Source organism: Ruditapes philippinarum, unplaced genomic scaffold (assembly GCF_026571515.1).
Source record: "Ruditapes philippinarum isolate M1 unplaced genomic scaffold, ASM2657151v2 ctg759_1_1_1_1, whole genome shotgun sequence".
NCBI lineage: Eukaryota > Metazoa > Mollusca > Bivalvia > Venerida > Veneridae > Ruditapes > Ruditapes philippinarum.
The window spans coordinates 46673-65564 of NW_026857984.1; the positions used below are offsets into that span (position 1 = coordinate 46673).

The following is an 18892-nucleotide window of genomic DNA, read 5'->3' on the forward strand; positions in this document are numbered from 1 at the left end:
GTAAACAATAATATACTGTGTGGTCAAGGTATTATACGAAATTCTGTGTCAGCTAGGTAAAGGTGTTATGTGTAACAGATATTTTCTTCCCTATGTGTTGTTACAATTTAGAAAAGAGTGTCATATTAAGGAAACTTAAAACAATTTATATGATCTGTTTGACACAACTGTTACAAAGATTTCATACATGAATTTGTTCAGTGATTTTCATTTTGAAAGTATATGGTATTCTTGAGGAAGTGTCTCTGTAAAATTCGGGACAGGATACTGATCATCTTGTAGGCAGTGAGTCACTTAGCTATATATTATTATTCAGATGATGTTATAAATGATGCTGTGCTGTGAATGGAGTGTGGTTTTATATGAAATTAAATTTCAAAGAAAATAGCCATGACGTGTTGTAGTACTAGTAGTCTTGTAATGATACTCACCCCACCCATCCCATATAAAAATGGGCAGGCATTTTAGCAGAGTCTGCCCTTCCTTTTTGTCTGTCTGTCCACACTTTGTGCCGGGTTCATAATTATCTGTGTCATTTATGGATGGATTTTGAAATAATTGTGCTTAAATATCATAGTTATGTAGTACCAAAGCTGCTCTATTAGTAACTTTGCATTTGAAATATAGATGCAGAAATGTTAAAAATTATAAGATAACATTTTGGTGCTAGACCTACTAAGGTGTCAATTAATACATTTTAATCTTCCACTTTCAAAGGCCAATGACATTGATTTTGACAGAATTATGGCTCTTTTTGAAATTTGAAAATTCTCCTCATATCTAGGATCAAGTACTAAGAATAGCATGCTGCCCTTCTGACAGAGCTTGTTTATAAAACAGATTAAGAGAGAAATGTTAATCAGTAGCCCAGTTGATGGCCTCTTCCTGCAGTGTGTGATACATGATACCCTTTCTGGTGAAAACTGAGCTGAATTAATACCTTTTGATAAAAGCTGAAGGATCACTTTACAAGAAAATGGTTTATTTAAATTGAAAGTGTCAACCAGCAACACTTTCACCTGTTTGCCTTATTCACCTGGCTTAAGTCATAGTCACAATTTACCTGGTTTTAGAGTATAGTCACAATTTACCTGGTTTGAGGCATAGTCACAATATACCTGGCTTAATGTTAGTCAAAATATATTGACATGCCAAAGCTTGATTCTGAGATATTTCGTTCTGGGGCAGAATCTCATAGAGGCGAGATATTGCCCAGACTTAAAAATAGCACAATATCTCGTCTTGCAGTACAATTAGTTGAACTAGCTTAAGGTATAGTCACAATTCACCTGGCTTATAAGGTATAGTTACCTGTAAATTATGGTATCTTAAGAAATTTTTGATAAACATCATGTATCTTTCATCACAAGCTGTGAACTATTTCAAGCTATGATGCTCCAATAAAAGATATAGTTTACAAAATTTGCTTATAAGTTTATCATTGTACAACCTTGTAACATAAACTTCTATGGTAAGATATTAATAATAAAGTTTTGCAACATATTGATCATGTAATTTATAGAATTATAAGAAAGAGAGAGAGAGAGAGAGAGAAAAAGAAGACTTTGGCCATGTTAAGCTTAATAATAAGTACTGGATCTTATGCTACTTAATCCCTAGGCTGCTGGCTACAACTGACTATACGGTAATACCCATGGGTCCAGTCCACCTAGCTTGAACATCCCGTGCTGTCTGATAATGGTCTGCACTGTTCATTAATCAGTTAGCATTTATTTTGAGATTTTCCATAAAAATAAGAAACAGTTTTATCCATTCTGAAATATGGACTTTATATGGACAAAGTCCATTTAAGATATTTAGTGTGTTAAGGTTCAAGTTATTCAGGTATTTTCATGATTTGCCGAAGATTTAATTTTGTTATAAATATAGAATACAATAACAACCAGTAGTATAATTATGTTGAATTGCCCATAGAATGCCTTTTTGACAAAATCTATTGCTATGGTGAATTTGTTAAGGAAATATGGCGCAAAGTAATTTAGTTGTCAGTATGTTACAGACTTTTATTCATGTTTTAAAGTTTTGATTTGTATTTATTTACACTGTTATCTTGTTTAAATTATCTCTCAACTGCTTCACAAAAGGTTTGTCCAAATTTTGTGGGATTTTTAAAATCACAAAGATTTAGATAAAAGTTTACAGGTTTTGCCTGGAGACTCATTTTGTTTGCTCAAGGTTCATATTTTTTATATAGGTCAACTTTGGCTCTTTTTTACACACTTAAGGTCATGGTTGCAAATTATTAATAATTTTGCTGTAATTTTTCTCCTTATATAACAGAGACTCGTAAAGCTAGGTCTGTTCCGAATCAAAGTTGTCTTTAAAAAGATCATGCAGTTCTCCGAAATGAATCTGAACTTACACAAGCTTTACTTCCCAAATTGGGAGTTTTGTGAAAATTTTACCCCAAATCAACCCAAAATCAAGAGGTTAAAAAAAAGCCTTCCCAATTAACTGAGAAAAACCACTGTTTGTAACCTTACAAAACCCAATTGAAAAAGAAAAAAAAATATATATATTACTTATATATATAAATTATACACCTATCATTATAACAAAAACTTTACCAGTGAATAATATTTTGTTAAATGAAATACAAGTCTTGCTTTTAAAATAATACTGTAGTACTTATTACCAGTTGGAGGTTCTTTATTTTATAAAGATTAGCAGTCATTCAGCACCTACTTGCCAATTTCTCGGCATTCATGAATAATAAACGTAATAAACGTAACTGTTCTGTAAGTACAACTCACTCCCACACTTATATACAAAACTTGTTTCATTCATGTTTCCATGCAGCCATTATAACAGAAGCACATGTTTCCTTTGGTCTTACTGATCTAGTATACTATAGACACATATATTTATATTATTATACTATAGGGGATAGGAACTTCTAGTACGGTAGGAAGCCATCTAGATTACCAAACACTTATAACATAGATGGGTTAATAGGGACTGAATGACTTTAAATCATAATTATTCTGTTTCTTTTGGGATTATACTTAGTGACGTTAGCCACAAGGACTTGAACTTATAAAATATAGAATAATGATTATAGTGTTGTTAAAAGGTTTGTCATTTTATATTTTTGATATTATATGTAGTAATATAGTATAGTGTGAGTGTTTTATTGTAACACTGATGTTATTCGCCGAGATATATGGACCTTGAATTTGACCTTGTTATACTGACCTTGAATTTGACCTTGTTTTACTGACCGCTATACTAAAATGAGAACAACATCCTATTTTGAGTGCAGCCATCTACATGTAATATACATATCATGATTTTTTCTAACTTCCAAGATTTCAACATATCAGATTCTATAGAATTTGTTATTGTTCTTCAATCTTATAATTAAATCAATTAATTTAATCAATTTGTTAATTAATTAATTGATTAATTTATCAATTGATCACACTTCAGTTCCATTAAATCTTTTGTAAAGCATACTATACGTGTTATTTTGTTTTAATAAATGATGATTATGTTAAAATCAGTTATTTAGGCCTTTAGAAGGATAGGATAAAGTTATATGATCATTCACAGTTTACAGCAAATTAACACCTGTTACAGGAAGAGGATGGCTGATCTCAAAAAATTAATATTCTAATTTATATATAGCATGGATTGTCTTGAATTATGTGCAAAACCTTATTATAAATTTTGCACATTGTCTAAGTAATCAGCTGATATGATATAATGAAGATATTGCTTGACAAGAAGTATTGCTTATATACATTACAAGTTATACTGGAAAGTTACTATATAGTAGTAATAATGTTGCTCAACAACAACTTCAAAACAACACGAAAAATTGTTATCATACTTCAAGGTGAAGAGTATAAAGTAAACATTTATAAATGTTTGTTTTTATGAGATAACTTTCTTACATTTATATTTGATATTTCTATACTTTTCATGCTCGAATTGTATGAAATTTTAAAGATTCAACAATTTAGAGCGAAATAGCCTTTAAATTTTCGAATATCACGTGGAACAATAGATGTACTGTTGTTTTTGAGATGGTTTTAAATCTTTATCGCGGATTAAGTTGTTTTTTTCCTTTACACGTTCTTGTTATGGATAGATGAACAGATTATGGCCAAAATAGAATACTTTAATTGGTTACCAACACACACGGGGCATGAATTTATGTTGAATATTTCGATCTTAGACGTAGCGTAATTGTGACAGTATTTTCGCATCTATAAACGTACACAAAAGTTTATAATGACTGTCAGCAGACTGTGAAATACACGAGTGATCATTTTACAGGTAACTTTAGTATCGTATATAGTTGAATTACTTCAAGCTCAGGTGATGTTGATCTAAATGTTCAGTCTGTTCGAGACTCGTTTTTAATGGGATTTTTTTCTTTTTGCCAAATGTGTTGTGCATATATTTTAGATATAAAGCTTTTTTCAGGGAAAGTCGGTTGCATTCACAGGTGCAGGAGTTGAGTTTTAAGTGTTTTTGTGAGAACTGATTTATTTTCAGTCAAAATTCTCGATTTGAGGAATAACGAGTAAGTGGACGTGATAAAAGAAATTGATCTTTGTGCTTAAAACAGTAGATATAAGATAATCAATTATAGTTTTAAGGAGATAGGAGTGTAAGATCATCCGCATATATAGATAACACACTATCTTGGATTTGATATACCAAAAATATAAGATTCACCATAGTGAAAGTGGTGAATTTCAAATGTGAAAAAAAAAAAAAATCAACAGGATATAGGAATTAAACTTGTCTTGTAAGTATATATTTAAAAGATGATTTTTAACTAAATATAATTTTTTCCTTTTTCACACATATAATTTAAAATTCACATATGACACAGTAAAGACAAGTTTCGTGAAAATGGTTTATGAATTAAAAGAACCTGCTAATTTTTATTTTGTATTTAAATTTGAAAGGAAGATGTTACCATTTAGGGTATCTTACCATTAATAAAGATATGGTGTTACCATTTATAAGGGTATGTTACTGAATATGCCACTTTTTTGTTAGTAATACCATTTATGATAGTATGATAACAGTTTTAAGGGTCCATTTTGTAACGGTAATGTTACCATTTATAAGGGTGTTACCATTTCTGATGGTGTATTATCATTTCTGAAGGTGTCCTGTCATTTCTGTGAATCTGTTGTTTTAATTTTGAGGATGTGTTTTCATATGCAGTATGATTTGAGCATATAAAATTATTAAGATGGCAGCTTAAATTGTTTTGCACCTTTAGCTTGTGGAGAACCCCTTGTGGCTGAAGGAATGGATGTCAATAATAATTGCAGCACTGTTTAACCCTGCATGATCGTGAGAGGGGACTAAATGGGTTTGAATAACTTTAGTCTCTAGCAGGTGAGGTGGTTTGACCCTCTTGTGTTGCTTTGAAGTTTATAACACCTGAGGTTTGCCATCTTTCCTGTTTCATTGCCATATGACCTATACTGTGTTGGTGTGCTGTAAAACCAACAAATAAACAAACAAAATACTTGTGGAGAAATTTGTTATAATTATGTAACTGACAACAAATAGGGAAGGACACACCTTTGATTTTACTGATGACTGATAAAGCTCTTATTAATACATTATCCTTTTTAAGTCAGAAAAATACGGTAGTTTTAAATGTTTGTTTGTTTTTTGCACCAATTTAAATACATTTTTGGGTCATATCTTGTCAGTCAATCCAGTCCTAGCCAACTTTCATGGATAACTTAGCAATAACTACCAATTACTCCGTAAATGAAGGACTACTAATCCCACATGGTGAGAGACAAATGACATTAAACTCATGTCCAAAAGACTCGAGGATCAAACCATTTGAACACAGATCACTATTTGATGCTCGCCCTATTGACAGCTACCTATTGAGTGGGCACAATCTTATATAAAAAGATTACAAAAGAAATTAAGAATGTTTCACCTTTCTTTAAGGTAACAAAAAGTGAAGTGTTTTTGTTTGTAACATGTGACTAAATCTATACATAAACTACATGAATAATGTCATAAATTTTTATTTCCTCATAAAATAGGTAACAGATTTAAGATGGTTTTTGCTAAATAGTATGAGGCATATTATAAACATGTAGTATGATGGGGTATATACATGTATGGAGATAGTAGTATTCGTGGCAGCAGGGATCAATGATTAAGTCATGTTTTAGTTAGTGAATCATAATACTGTTAGTGCACCAATTGTCTCTACTGTGAAATAGCTAACATACATGTGGTTTGAGTTTGTGATGAAACTATACTTTTTACTTGAATGTCAACACGTTTGATTTTATAATCGTTTTAAATTTTGTTTATTTGTTTAAATATCCTACCTTTATGCATAAACAACTTAATAGGTTATTCTTGATTATTTATATTTTTTCCCTCCTACACTGTTATAGTATTTTTGATATCAATATTTGTGTAATTTAATTGTTCCAGTTTTTAGCTCACCTGTCACAAAGTGACAGGGTGAGCTTTTGTGATCGCTTTTCGTCCGGCGTCCGTCCGTCCGTCCGTCCGTCGTCCGTCCGTAAACTTTTGCTTTAAATGACATCTCCTCATAAACCACTGAGCCAATTTCATCCAAACTTCACAGGAATGTTCCTTTGGTGGTCACCTTTAAAAATTGTTCAAAGAATTTAATTCCATGCAGAACTCTGGTTGCCATGGCAACCGAAAGAAAAATCTTTAAATATCTTCTTTTTAAACAACCCTAAGAGCTAGAGCTTAGATATTTGGCATGAAACATCTTCTAATGAGTGTCTACCAAGTTTGTTCAAATAAAAGCCCTGGGGTCAAAATTGGCCCCGCCCCGGGGGGTCATTGATTTTCCCTATATGCATATAGTAAAAACTTAAAAAATCTTCTTTAAAGAACTGTAAGAGCTAGAGCTAAGATATTTGGCATGGAAACATCTTCTAGTGAGTGTCTACCAAGTTTGTTCAAATAAAAGCCCTGGGGTCAAAATTGGCCCCGCCCCGGGGGGCATTGATTTTCCCTATATGCATATAGTAAAAACTTAAAAAATCTTCTTTTAAAGAACTGTAAGAGCTAGAGCATAGATATTTGGCATGAAACATCTTCTAGTGAATGTCTACCAAGTTTGTTCAAATAAAAGCCCTGGGGTCAAAATTGGCCCCGCCCCTGGGGGTCATTGATTTCCCTTATATTTATATAATAAAAAATACCTATTTTATAAAAACCAAAAAGCTAGAGCTAAGATATTTGGCATGAAACATCTTCTAGTGAATGTCTACCAAGTTTGTTCAAATAAAAAGCCCTGGGGTCAAAATTGGCCCCGCCCTGGGGGGTAATTGATTTTCCCTATATGCATATAGTAAAAACTTAAAAAATCTTCTTTTAAAGAACCGTAAGAGCTAGAGCTTAGATATTTGGCATAAAACATTTCTAGTGAATGTCTACCAAGTTTGTTCAAATAAAAGCCCTGGGTCAAAATTGGCCCCGCCCCAGGGGGTCATTGATTTTCCCTATATGCATATTAGTAAAAACTTAAAAAATCTTCTTTTAAAGAACAGTAAGAGCTAGAGCTAGATATTTGGCATGAAACATCTTCTAGTGAATGTCTACCAAGTTCGTTCAAATAAAAAGCCTTGGGGTCCAAATTGGCCCGCCCCAGGGGGTCATTGATTTTCCCTATATGCATAAAGTAAAAACTTAAAAAATCTTCTTTTAAAGAACCCAAAGAGCTAGAGCTAAGATATTTGGCATGAAACATCTTCTAGTGAATGTCTACCAAGTTTGTTCAAATAAAAGCCCTGGGGTCAAAATTGGCCCCGCCCGGGGGGTCATTGATTTTCCCTATATGCATATAGTAAAAACTTAAAAAATCTTTTTTTAAAGAACCGTAAGAGCTAGAGCTTAGATATTTGGCATGAAACATCTTCTAGTGAATGTCTACCAAGTTTTTTCAAATAAAAGCCCTGGGGTCAAAATTGGCCCCGCCCCAGGGGTCATTGATTTTCCTTATATGCATATAGTAAAAACTTAAAAAATCTTCTTTTAAAGAACCCAAAGAGCAAGAGCTAAGATATTTAGCATGAGACAATTTCTAATGGGTGTCTACCAAGTATGTTCAAATAAAAGCCCTGGGGTCAAAACTGGCCCCGCCCCGGGGTCATTGATTTTCCTTATATACATAGCAAAAACTTAACAATCTTTCTTTGAAAAAACCCAAATAACTAGAGTTTAGATATTAAGCATGAAACATCTTTAAGTAAATATCTACAAAGTTTGTTCAAAATAAAAGCCCAGGGGTTCAAAAACTGGCCCTGCCCGAGGGGTGTCATTGTTTTTAACTATATGTGTATAGTAAAAACTTAAAAATCTTTCTTTTAAAAAACCCCAATGAGCTAGAACTTAGATGTTTTTGGCATGAAACATCTTCTTATGGGTTGTCTACCAAGTCTGTTCAAATAAACAAATAAAAAGCCCTTGGGTAAAATTGGGCCGGGGGGGGGGGGGGGGGGGGGGCTATATACAGGTGAGCGACCTCAGGGCCATCATGGCCCTCTTTGTTTTAAGTGCCTTTGCACTAAATTGTATTAAAGAAATTTGGATTATTATATGAGTGTTTTAAATCAAAATGTATGAGTGTTTTAAATGAGATGTATTAGACCTTTCTATCTTAAACGGACTTCGTAAACGGACTTCGTAATACGGAATAATTTGGGGACTTTCTCAAAACATAAATGCGCGGAAAATAAGATAAAATTATCAACACGCTAAAACTCTAATACAGCGGCATTTGTACATGTTTATGTTTGTTATAGTATTCCTATCAACACATTAAAGATGGAGTTAATATAACCATAATTTATATGACCACAAAAAAATGTTTCTTACGAGCCGGTCGATTACGTTGACCTGTTGCAACATTTGAAACAGCCGACACTGGGTGCTGAAGTTGGTTTGGAACTGTCCACTCATCGTTTTATTGTAAACCTGTTATTCTTTCAGACGTAGACCGTCTGCGGATTGTGGGGCTCTATCGACTCCCCCAACATCATCGTCGTAATTATATTTATATAAACATCACTGTTTCTAAAGGTTTCATAAAAATATTGGCAATGCTTCAGTGTGACGTTGCACGTAATTATACAAAAATAGTGCATGTGCTTATACCACTAACATTATACCCCAGGTCCTCAAAGTTGCCGATTTTCTTACAATAATACCATTGAGTGGGAAAACCTTGTCCATTGCTATTATATGTGTGTCGTTAAAGATCCTGTATTGTTGTGATCAAAGTAGTAAACCACACTAAGTGAAATTATATATATGTACACTAATAATCAAATAAAAAACAATTTTTAAAAACATGGAAGAATATGTAAAATATGTACTGCAAATATTTGTGCATATTATATGGAATCATTAGAAATATATGCATTCATTTGTTTATTGTAAAATTTGACTTAAAACTTTATAGAAAAATAATTTATTTATTACCTCCCTTCATTTACATGAAATGTTTAAATTCGGTATATCTTTATAAAATAATGCTTTTTTGAACCTACACTATTGATAAATCTCAATTTGAGAATCATTTTTATGATTAAAAAAATTGTGTTACAGGATCTTTAAGAATTCGTGTTATAGTTAACAACAATTATGATACTATTGGCTGCAACTCTATACGGTTTGCATTGTATATAGATTTTCAAATTGAATGTTAGCAGGCAAGAGCTACTTTAAGCATCGCTTCCTGCTTTTGTTCAATAATTCTAACGCTCGAGAATTCCCACTGAAACTTTACTTCATCTTATATATATAAATGATAGTTATGGTGGCTGATTTGTGCCATTCTTGTTTTCGCCCCGCGCCGCCGCCATTTTAATTTGTTAATTCTCGACTTTTCGCTTGGCGGGGTCGCGGGACAAAAACACGCATATTAGCGGGGGCGAATTTTTATTTTATTTATTAAACTTCGCTGCACGCCCCCGCTAATCAGCGTGTTTTCGCTCCGCGCCCCCGCCATTTTAACTTTTTAATTCTCGACTTTTCGCTTGGCGGGGTCGCGGGACGAAAACACAAATGGCACAAATCAGCCACCATAGATAGTAGTGATGACATTTACGTTAAGTCCTGCTTTCACACCATGAACAAACACTTACCAGTATATCTTAAAAAATCGCATCTTGGTCATTGGTTGAAAAATGTTAACATTGCAATAGCGTATAATATGAACGAAGAAACTTGTACATCTTTTTGAATTGGGTCTTTAAATTATGATTATATTGTCCCCATCTTTGATGTGTTGATTGTTTATAGAAATAATATCACTAGCACATACATATAAAAAACGCTGTATTATAGTTTTAGCATATTGGTTTTTTTATCATTTTTATTATGTTTTGAGAAAATCCCCCAATTTATTCCGTATTACGAAGTCCGTTTACGAAGTCCGTTTAAGATAGAAAGGTCTATTGGGATCATTATACAAGTTTTTAAAATCAGAGGATTTTGGATAATTATATGAATGCTTTAAATCAGAGGAATTGGGATAGTTATATGAGTGTTTTAAATCAAAGGAATTAGGATAATTATATGAGTGTTTTAAATCAAAGGAATTAGGATAATTATATGAGTGTTTTAAATCAGAGGAATTTTGGCATAATTATATGAGTGTTTTAAATCAGAGGAATTGGGATAATTATATGAGTGTTTAAAATCAGAGAAATTTGGATAATTATATGAGTATTTCAAATCAGAGGAATTGGGATAATTATGAGTGTTTAAAATTGAAGGAAAATGGGATAATTATATAAGTGTTTAAAATCAGAGGAATTGTGATAATTATATGAGTGTTTTATATCTGAGAAATTGGAATAATTATATGAGTTTTTTATATCAGAGGAAATGGGATAGTTATATACTCTGAGACAGCATTATTTGTTACAACTTATTACACTGGAAGTATTCATGTCATATTTAATGTATTTGATACCCGGAATAATAAAAAATATCTTGGTTTAATAGAATATCTTGTATATATTGTATAACTGGCATTTTGAGAACATGAAAGAGGTTATTCAGTGTTTTTGGCAAACTGAATAAATGTTTATGTATTTGTGAATTCTATATACGTATATATATTATTAATAGAGCAATTTTGTCAGTGTTTGAACAAGCATATCAAGTGTCATTTTATGTAGAGTACTTAGCCGATAAAATGCTGGTTTGTGTGGGGTAAAGGAAAAGACGTCACTTAGTTTAAAATAATAAATAACATAGCTATATTGTTCTGTGACTGATACAGTAAAGTTAATGAATTAATCATCAATTGTAGGTCTAAAATAAGAAGCCCCTGAAATTTAAGAAATTATGATTAAAATGAGATCATTTCAGCCTCTGATAAAATAAAATATTGTCCAAAAACACTTTTATAATTATCCTAATGACCCTTTGGTGAAGTTGACTTAAATAGAGCAGGCCATGGATAATTATTTAAGATATCAAATCGGGTCAAGTTGACTTAAATAGAGCAGGCATATGTAGAATCAATATAGATATCAAATCAGGGCAAATTGACTTAAATAGAGCAGGCTTATGTAGAATTATATCAAATCAGGGCAAGGTGACTTAAATAGGGCATGCTTATGTAAATCAATATTGATATCAAAGCAGGGCAAGTTGACTTAAATAGAGCAGGCTCATTTAGAGTCAATATTGATATCAAATCAGGGCAAGTTGACTTAATAGAGCAGGCTCATGTTAAGAATCAATATAAATATGAAATTAGGGCAAGATGACTTAAATAGAGCAGACTCCTTTAGAGTCAATATAAATATCAAATCAGAGCAAGTTTACTTAAATAGAGCAGGCTCACTTAGAGTCAATATAGATATCAAATCAGGGCAAGTTGACTTAAATAGAGCAGGGTCATTAAGAATCATTAAAGATATCAAATCAGGGCAAGTTGACTTAAATAGAGCAGGCTCATGTAGAATCAATATAGATATCAAATCAGGGCAAGTTGACTTAAATAGAGCAGGCTCATGTAGAATCAACATAGATATCAAATCAGGGCAAGTTGACTTAAATAGAGCAGGCTCATGTAGAATCAATATAGATATCAAATCAGGGCAAGTTGACTTAAATAGAGCAGGCTTATGAACAGTCAATATAAATATCAAAGCAGGGCAAGTTGACTTAAATAGAGCAGGCTCACTTAGAGTCAATATAGATATCAAATCAGGGCAAGTTAACTTAAATAGAGCAGACTCATGAAGAATCAATATAGATATCAAATCAGGGCAAGTTGACTTAAATAGAGCAGACTCATGTAGAATCAATATAGATATCAAATCAGGGCAAGTTGACTTAAATAGAGCAGACTCATGTAGAATCAATATAGATATCAAATCAGGGCAAGTTGACTTAAATAGAGCAGGCTCATGTAGAATCAATATAGATATCAAATCAGGGCAAGTTGACTTAAATAGAGCAGGCTCACTTAGAGTCAATATAGATATCAAAGCAGGGCAAGTTGACTTAAATAGAGGCAGGCTCACTTAGAGTCAATATAGATATCAAATCAGGGCAAGTTGACTTAAATAGAGCAGACTCATGAAGAATCAATATAGATATCAAATCAGGGCAAATTGACTTAAATAGAGCAGGCTCATGTACAATCAATATAGATATCAAAACATGGCAATTATTGAATCCCTGCAACTAAATCAGATGTTCTAATTATCATTTATACTACAGCCATTATATAATATTAGTCACACTATTTGACAACACTTCACTAAAGACTCTGTCCCTAAACAGATGGTGGTCTTAACATGTTTATTACAGCCCTATCATCATCAATGAAATACATTTAACCACAAAACATTGACAAACAATACAAGAAATATTTCAAAAATGTTTCACCTATAATTTTAGGCCATTTTCTTGAAAGGACAATAAAAAAATAATTTTCAAGGTTTATTCATTCATTTACTATTTGTTACTTTAGCATTGTACTCTATATCTGGTACTTAAATTACTATTGTATTTAATGAAATTATAAAGAATTTCAAGGTACCAAATGACTCATTAATTGTTAAACAAAAGTACTCTATAAGACACTGAAGTTCATTGGAGATTTTTTGAACTCTTCTAATTAGAACAATTTTTTTTGCAATTTTTTTTATTTTAAATTGACTTGAATCTGAGGGCATGCTGGCTATAATTTGAATTATTAGAAATTGATCAAAAATACACTTCAATGCTTTAATGATAGAAGTTATAGCTATTACAGTATAGCCTAAACATTACAGCAGAAGTTTTTGTTTTATTTTTGTTAAGAAATACACTAAGTGCATGTTCACAAAAACAGTTCACATGCTGCATCATTTTAAACATGTCACCTCAGTGCATTAATAGCTTAACTCTTAAATAATGAAATAGGAGTTAACTGGTTACTGCACTGAATTGGTTACTGCACTGAATTATTATTTAGTTTAACAACTGTCATAATAAGACAAAAAAAAATTGCTGTATCAAGCGTATGAATACGTTCTGCTGACTATGTGTCACCCTTTAAATGTTTCCTTTTGATATGATATTTTTTTTGTTTGTTATAAAAACAATGTCCTTAACTCGACTTAACTTTGAAGACGTAGCGTAATCTTTGGGCCATTTTACACTACCATTGATACCATTAATGAGATTTTAAGTTGTAAATAATTGTAATATTTTGAATTCTTTCATTTGCATAACTATTAAAGGCACCTTTATTTTCACCGCTAATTATAGAGTATTGTCTTTAAGTGATAATGCTTTATCAGCTACTGTCTAAAGCCCATTTAGAGGCTTTGGTGATAAGAGAAATGGCAAAAGTCATGAAGAAATAGAGACAATGTTTGAGTTAAACCCTTTGTTTGTTAAGAGCTCAATATAATGTGTCTCCAGAAGCAAGTTAATTCAGATAAGGGACATAGCTTAGCTGTATGTCAGGCAAGAAAAATAATATCAGGGGAGATAATTTGAAAGTAAATAGTTGGTGAGTTCTTTATTAGGGGAGATAATTTAGAAGTAAACATTGGTGAGTTCTAGCAAGAAAATTAATATTAGGGGAGATAATTTAGAAAAAAACAAAGGATAAATGTTGTTGGTGAGTTCTAGCAAAAAAATTAATATTAGGGGAGATAATTTAGAAGTAAACAAAGGATAAATGTTGTTGAGTTCTAGCAAGAAATCTATATCAGGTAAAATAATAACCTGTCAGTCTTACTTAGTAATGGTGGATAATGATGATATAAGATAAGAAATGAAAAGCTTTAAGCCTTAGTATTAAATAGCGTACTGTCAGGCAAGGAAAATGAGCTGTCTGTCTTTAAATAGTTTAAAATCATGCAACAAAATAAACCGTCTGCCCATGGGATGTACAGTTTACTATTATGCAATAAAACAATGCTGTCAGTTAGGCAAAATGGTATAAGATCTGGCTAGAAAGACTAGAGATATAAGCTATCAGCCAGATTGTACTGTTGTAAAATCAGAACAGCCAGTACTTGTATTGGTAGAGGGATAATTGTCAGCCAGGGTGCATTATTTTAAGTATGGGCAAGAAGCAAACTTTTTCTGTGATTTCCATTTTTGCTGTCACTGGTTTTAGTTAATGTGATGTGTTACATTTCATACATTAAATACTTTTTAATTACACTTTTAATTGCAAGAATTATGAGTAAAATGATTACTTGTGGTTTTTGGATAATTGCTTAAGGTAATTAAAACTCGTAAAATTTTTGCCATGAGTAAAATATTGCTTGTGGTTGGAAAATGTGATAAATATTACTAAACGATTTTTATACTAAGTATCTGATGAATCTAGACACCCTGCGTAACGTGTAATGAATAATAAACGAAGGAACGAGGAACGATACAAAGTACTGAAATCATTATATTGAACAAGCTGACTCACCGCGATCTCAGTCTCGTATTGTATGACAGAACGTATACTGTGATCTTGACATAATCTGATCAAAATAATATAGTCCCCGATATTTTATTACAAAACATTATGTCTCGCATTGTGTCAAGCTAATGGTATTAACCATGCTAGTAGTATTTATAGGTAAATATGTGAGTCACTCGACAGTTTGACCATTTCACGGTTTTTGTTTGCATGGCTTATTTACCACTTCTGTTTCATACAATTAAACTTTATTGATAGGATATATACGAATAAAGGATTATCTAATTGCCTTTACAGTTTTGCCGATTGATTTGAAACGGTTAGCAAATCGTGCTGTTTGTAGTATGATAAGTATGTAAAGCTCCTCATGGATTATAACAGTAGGACAAATTGTTTATCTTTTATACTGTATTAAGTATTAAGTGATTTTTAACTTTTCACATATTTTGAAGGATTTTTGACACTTCATTAAGATTGAAGGTAAGCGATGAGATGAAAGTTTTGATAATTATATCAATTAACTATAAACGTGTTTATTTGTGATGATAGTATCTACTAAAATGTAATGTCTCTATATGATACAAGGAGTGCATTCTTAATTGATCAGTTATCATCATTATAAAATTGTTGTTTTTTTTCAACGATGTTTGATTTGAGCTTCTTTAATGAGTTAAATCTTGAATTAATTTATGACCTTATACTCATCTAAGCTTCATTGCTATAGAAGTCAATGGCACAGGATTTGGCCTGATCAGACTGAATGGACATTCAGACTGGCCTGATTCTGTACTTGTGGGTATTAAAGGCTTATCACTTTTTGGTTCCATTGGAGCAGGGTAAACAAAGTTACAAGTCAAATTGATTGGATGATAAAAGCTGTTTTCAAAAGTGGTAGATTCTATAAGGACACATGTTTAAAAGAAAATTTACAGAAATTTTTTATCTTGTACAAAGAGATTAATATTGTAAATGATATAAATAGGTTTGTTTCTGAAGTGTTAAATGTATATTGGGGCATCCATGACCAAGTTGTGAAGGTTGTTGACTCCATACCACTTGCTCCTAACAGCTGTAGGTTCAAATCCCTGTAGGGGCTTTGGATTATTTCCTGTGAGTAAAGGCTAAGGAATGTTATTTATTCTTCTCATGTACCTGTTTTTGCTTGGATGGGGCAACTGAGTTCTTTCTCCACCAGAAAAGCCGGAACCCCGCCATACCTTTACAGTGTTAAATAATGCTATGTAAACTTAAACTGAAATGTGTATAATAAGATATATATACCGGTAAACTTAAAACTACAACTTTAGCGTTGCCGAAGGTCAAATGTACTAGATTTTCAAAACTTGTGGTCTTGCTTGTAGACATACTGACTTTGGGCTTTTGATAGACTGTGTGTAAAGTGACTGATTTAAAAACTGACGGGCAATGCTTCTGAAAAGATATTTATTAAATGACTATAAAAATGCCGAAAATTAATTTGATGTTGAAATTTGTAGGCCAGATATTGGAAGTTGCGCTTGATACTTTTATAGTACGTGTTAAATTAAGCGTGAAGTAAATGTTATGACAAAACGTGAGAGATTGCTAGATTTATATGATTTGTAAAGTATTTGTGTCTCTTTCTTATTCGGTATTTAAATTGGTTAAGGGCAGCCTTAAGGATGTTTGTATGATATCACAATATTATAATACTTTTGTGGTTGCGTTATTTTTTCGTGTACTGGTATTTTAAATGAAAAAAGATTATCATATTTGAATAAAATAGTAAGTGATAAATGATAAATTTCTTGTTAATGATTCACTTCCTATCTTGAGAATTAGTAGAGTAAACATTAATATATAAAGTTGGTTTGAATCTTGTCATATGCATATGATATCTGTCTTATGATTAGAATTTAAATTTTAAATAATTCATATTGCTTGATGAAATCTCGTTATTGTAGGCTGACAACATTCTAATGTATAAAAAAGTTTACCTGATTTTCCTGTGGTTATTCTCCTTAATGGCTTACAGAAAGAATGAAGACTAGCTCAATATATTCTGCAGTGCAGAAAAAGGCTGGCCCAATATATTCTGCAGTGCAGGAAGAGGCTTGTCTGAAAAGCAGAAAAGGATTGGTCCAATATATTCTGCAGTGCTGAAAAACTGGCCCAATATATACTGCAGTGCAGAAAAACTGGCCCAATATATTCTGCAGTGCTGAAAAACTGGCCCAATGTATTCTGAAAGCAGAAAGAGAAAGACCCAATATATTACTGAAGTTCAGAAAAATTGGCCCAATATATTCTTCAGTGCAGAAAAACTGGTCAAATATTTTCTGCAGTGCAGAAAAACTGGCCCGATATATTCTGAAAAGCTGAAATAGACATATAGGCTACAGAGTGTTAAAATGCTTGAACGATCTCTCTTTGTAAGCCAGTGCATGAATTTTATCCAAGTGTAATTTATTTTCTGAAATAGCTGTATTGGTATGATAAAATTTTAACAAAATCAATTTCACCCTTATAATAGCGATATTAACATTCACTTATCAAATTCAGCCAGACATTTAGCCAGAACAGACGGGCCTGCGATTATCTGAAATTGTGTCAACACGATCATTTTAGATAATTTGATACTGTATTCATATTTCGGGTGAGAGTGTCGATCTTAAGGATAAAGTAGATTGTTTGTTTTTGTTTCCTTTGGTTTCTTTATCATGTGCATACAATGAAAGGATTGTTGCCACCAGAAGTACTCGTGCAATCATGTTGAATACAAGCAGTGGTTAATATTAGTCTGTTGGCAGAATGTATTACCAAAATTTGTGATTAAGTGTATGTTATGAGATATGACCGTTGTTAAGTTTGAACACTTTATTAATTACATTCTTTGGTTTGCCCGTGAATTAAGCTGCATAGTTTGGTTGGTTTTCATTCGATACTTGATATAATAAAATGGCTGTTTTAACATGGAAGTTAATAATGGATGTTAATGTGCTAATATGTAATATTAGTTAAGGAGGAAGAAATTACTGGATATTAGCACTGAGGTAATCAAGGCAGTGGACGTTTGAATGGGAATATTTTTTTAATGTAGAACAATAATAGAATGAATGATATATGCGTTTTGTGTGTATGTATGCTGTGAGATAAATATTACTGTCTTTCAATCAAAAGTTGTATTAAAAGTCATATCATAGTTAAGTTGTGATTCTCTTACACTCAGACCAGCGTATTTTATTTCTTACATTACATTCTTACTATTACTATTTGGATTAAAATGTGGTGTTTTTATTAGCATAAGATTGGAAGTCAGGATGATGTTATACGTCATTATTGTTGGCAACTGGCATTTGTATGGCCATTAATGGATATTTTCCCCCATTGTGAAATAAGAAAATTCATGCAGTTGTCAGCTTTTAATGTTTCTTGCTTTTACCTTGAAGTTTTCGAAGAATAGGAAGAGCTATTGTACTCACCCAGGCATTATGGCATCATATTTTGGTTAGGTTTTTGCATGAAAGTTTGTAACTCCAAAATGACTGCAGGGAATGGGTTGAAACTTCACACACTTAGTCTTATTTGAGAGCATAATTGGAGGTTGTAGTCAAATGCCCATAACCTTAACATGGATTTTGACAGAATATTATAGCCATTTTTGAACCTGAATTATTTTACATTATCCTGACTTTTGATTTACGAATACTCAAGTATGCTGTCCTACCAACTGCTCTTTTAAATAAGTTAATATCTTAATGTCAAAACTGAATTTTCTTCTTAAAATAAGGTTAGTATATAGCTCACAGTCATTGATTCATTTAAAAGTATTCCACGATATATCGATATCGAAGTACAAATATTGGTAAAACAACCGGTTTTTGATGATTTCTGACTAAAGTAGCGGTACATGTTCTGTGCATACAATTATGATGTGTATTGTCCACTGGATGATTTTTC

At 32.2% G+C, this 18892-nt stretch overlaps 1 protein-coding gene across 4 annotated transcripts in view; it reads left to right on the forward strand.

Moving 5' to 3' along the window:
- The window catches only part of LOC132751670 (E3 ubiquitin-protein ligase HECW2-like), a 60375-nt gene that overhangs the window by 12599 nt on the left and 28884 nt on the right, over window positions 1-18892 (forward strand). The window contains exon 1 of one of the 4 annotated variants that reach the window (XM_060741885.1): window positions 4339-4780. The exons of the other annotated variants lie outside the window; for them this stretch is intronic. The gene's annotated coding sequence lies outside the window, so the exon portion shown is untranslated. Of the gene's footprint in view, window positions 1-4338; window positions 4781-18892 lie in introns of those variants that run through there. 4 annotated transcript variants of the gene reach the window in all.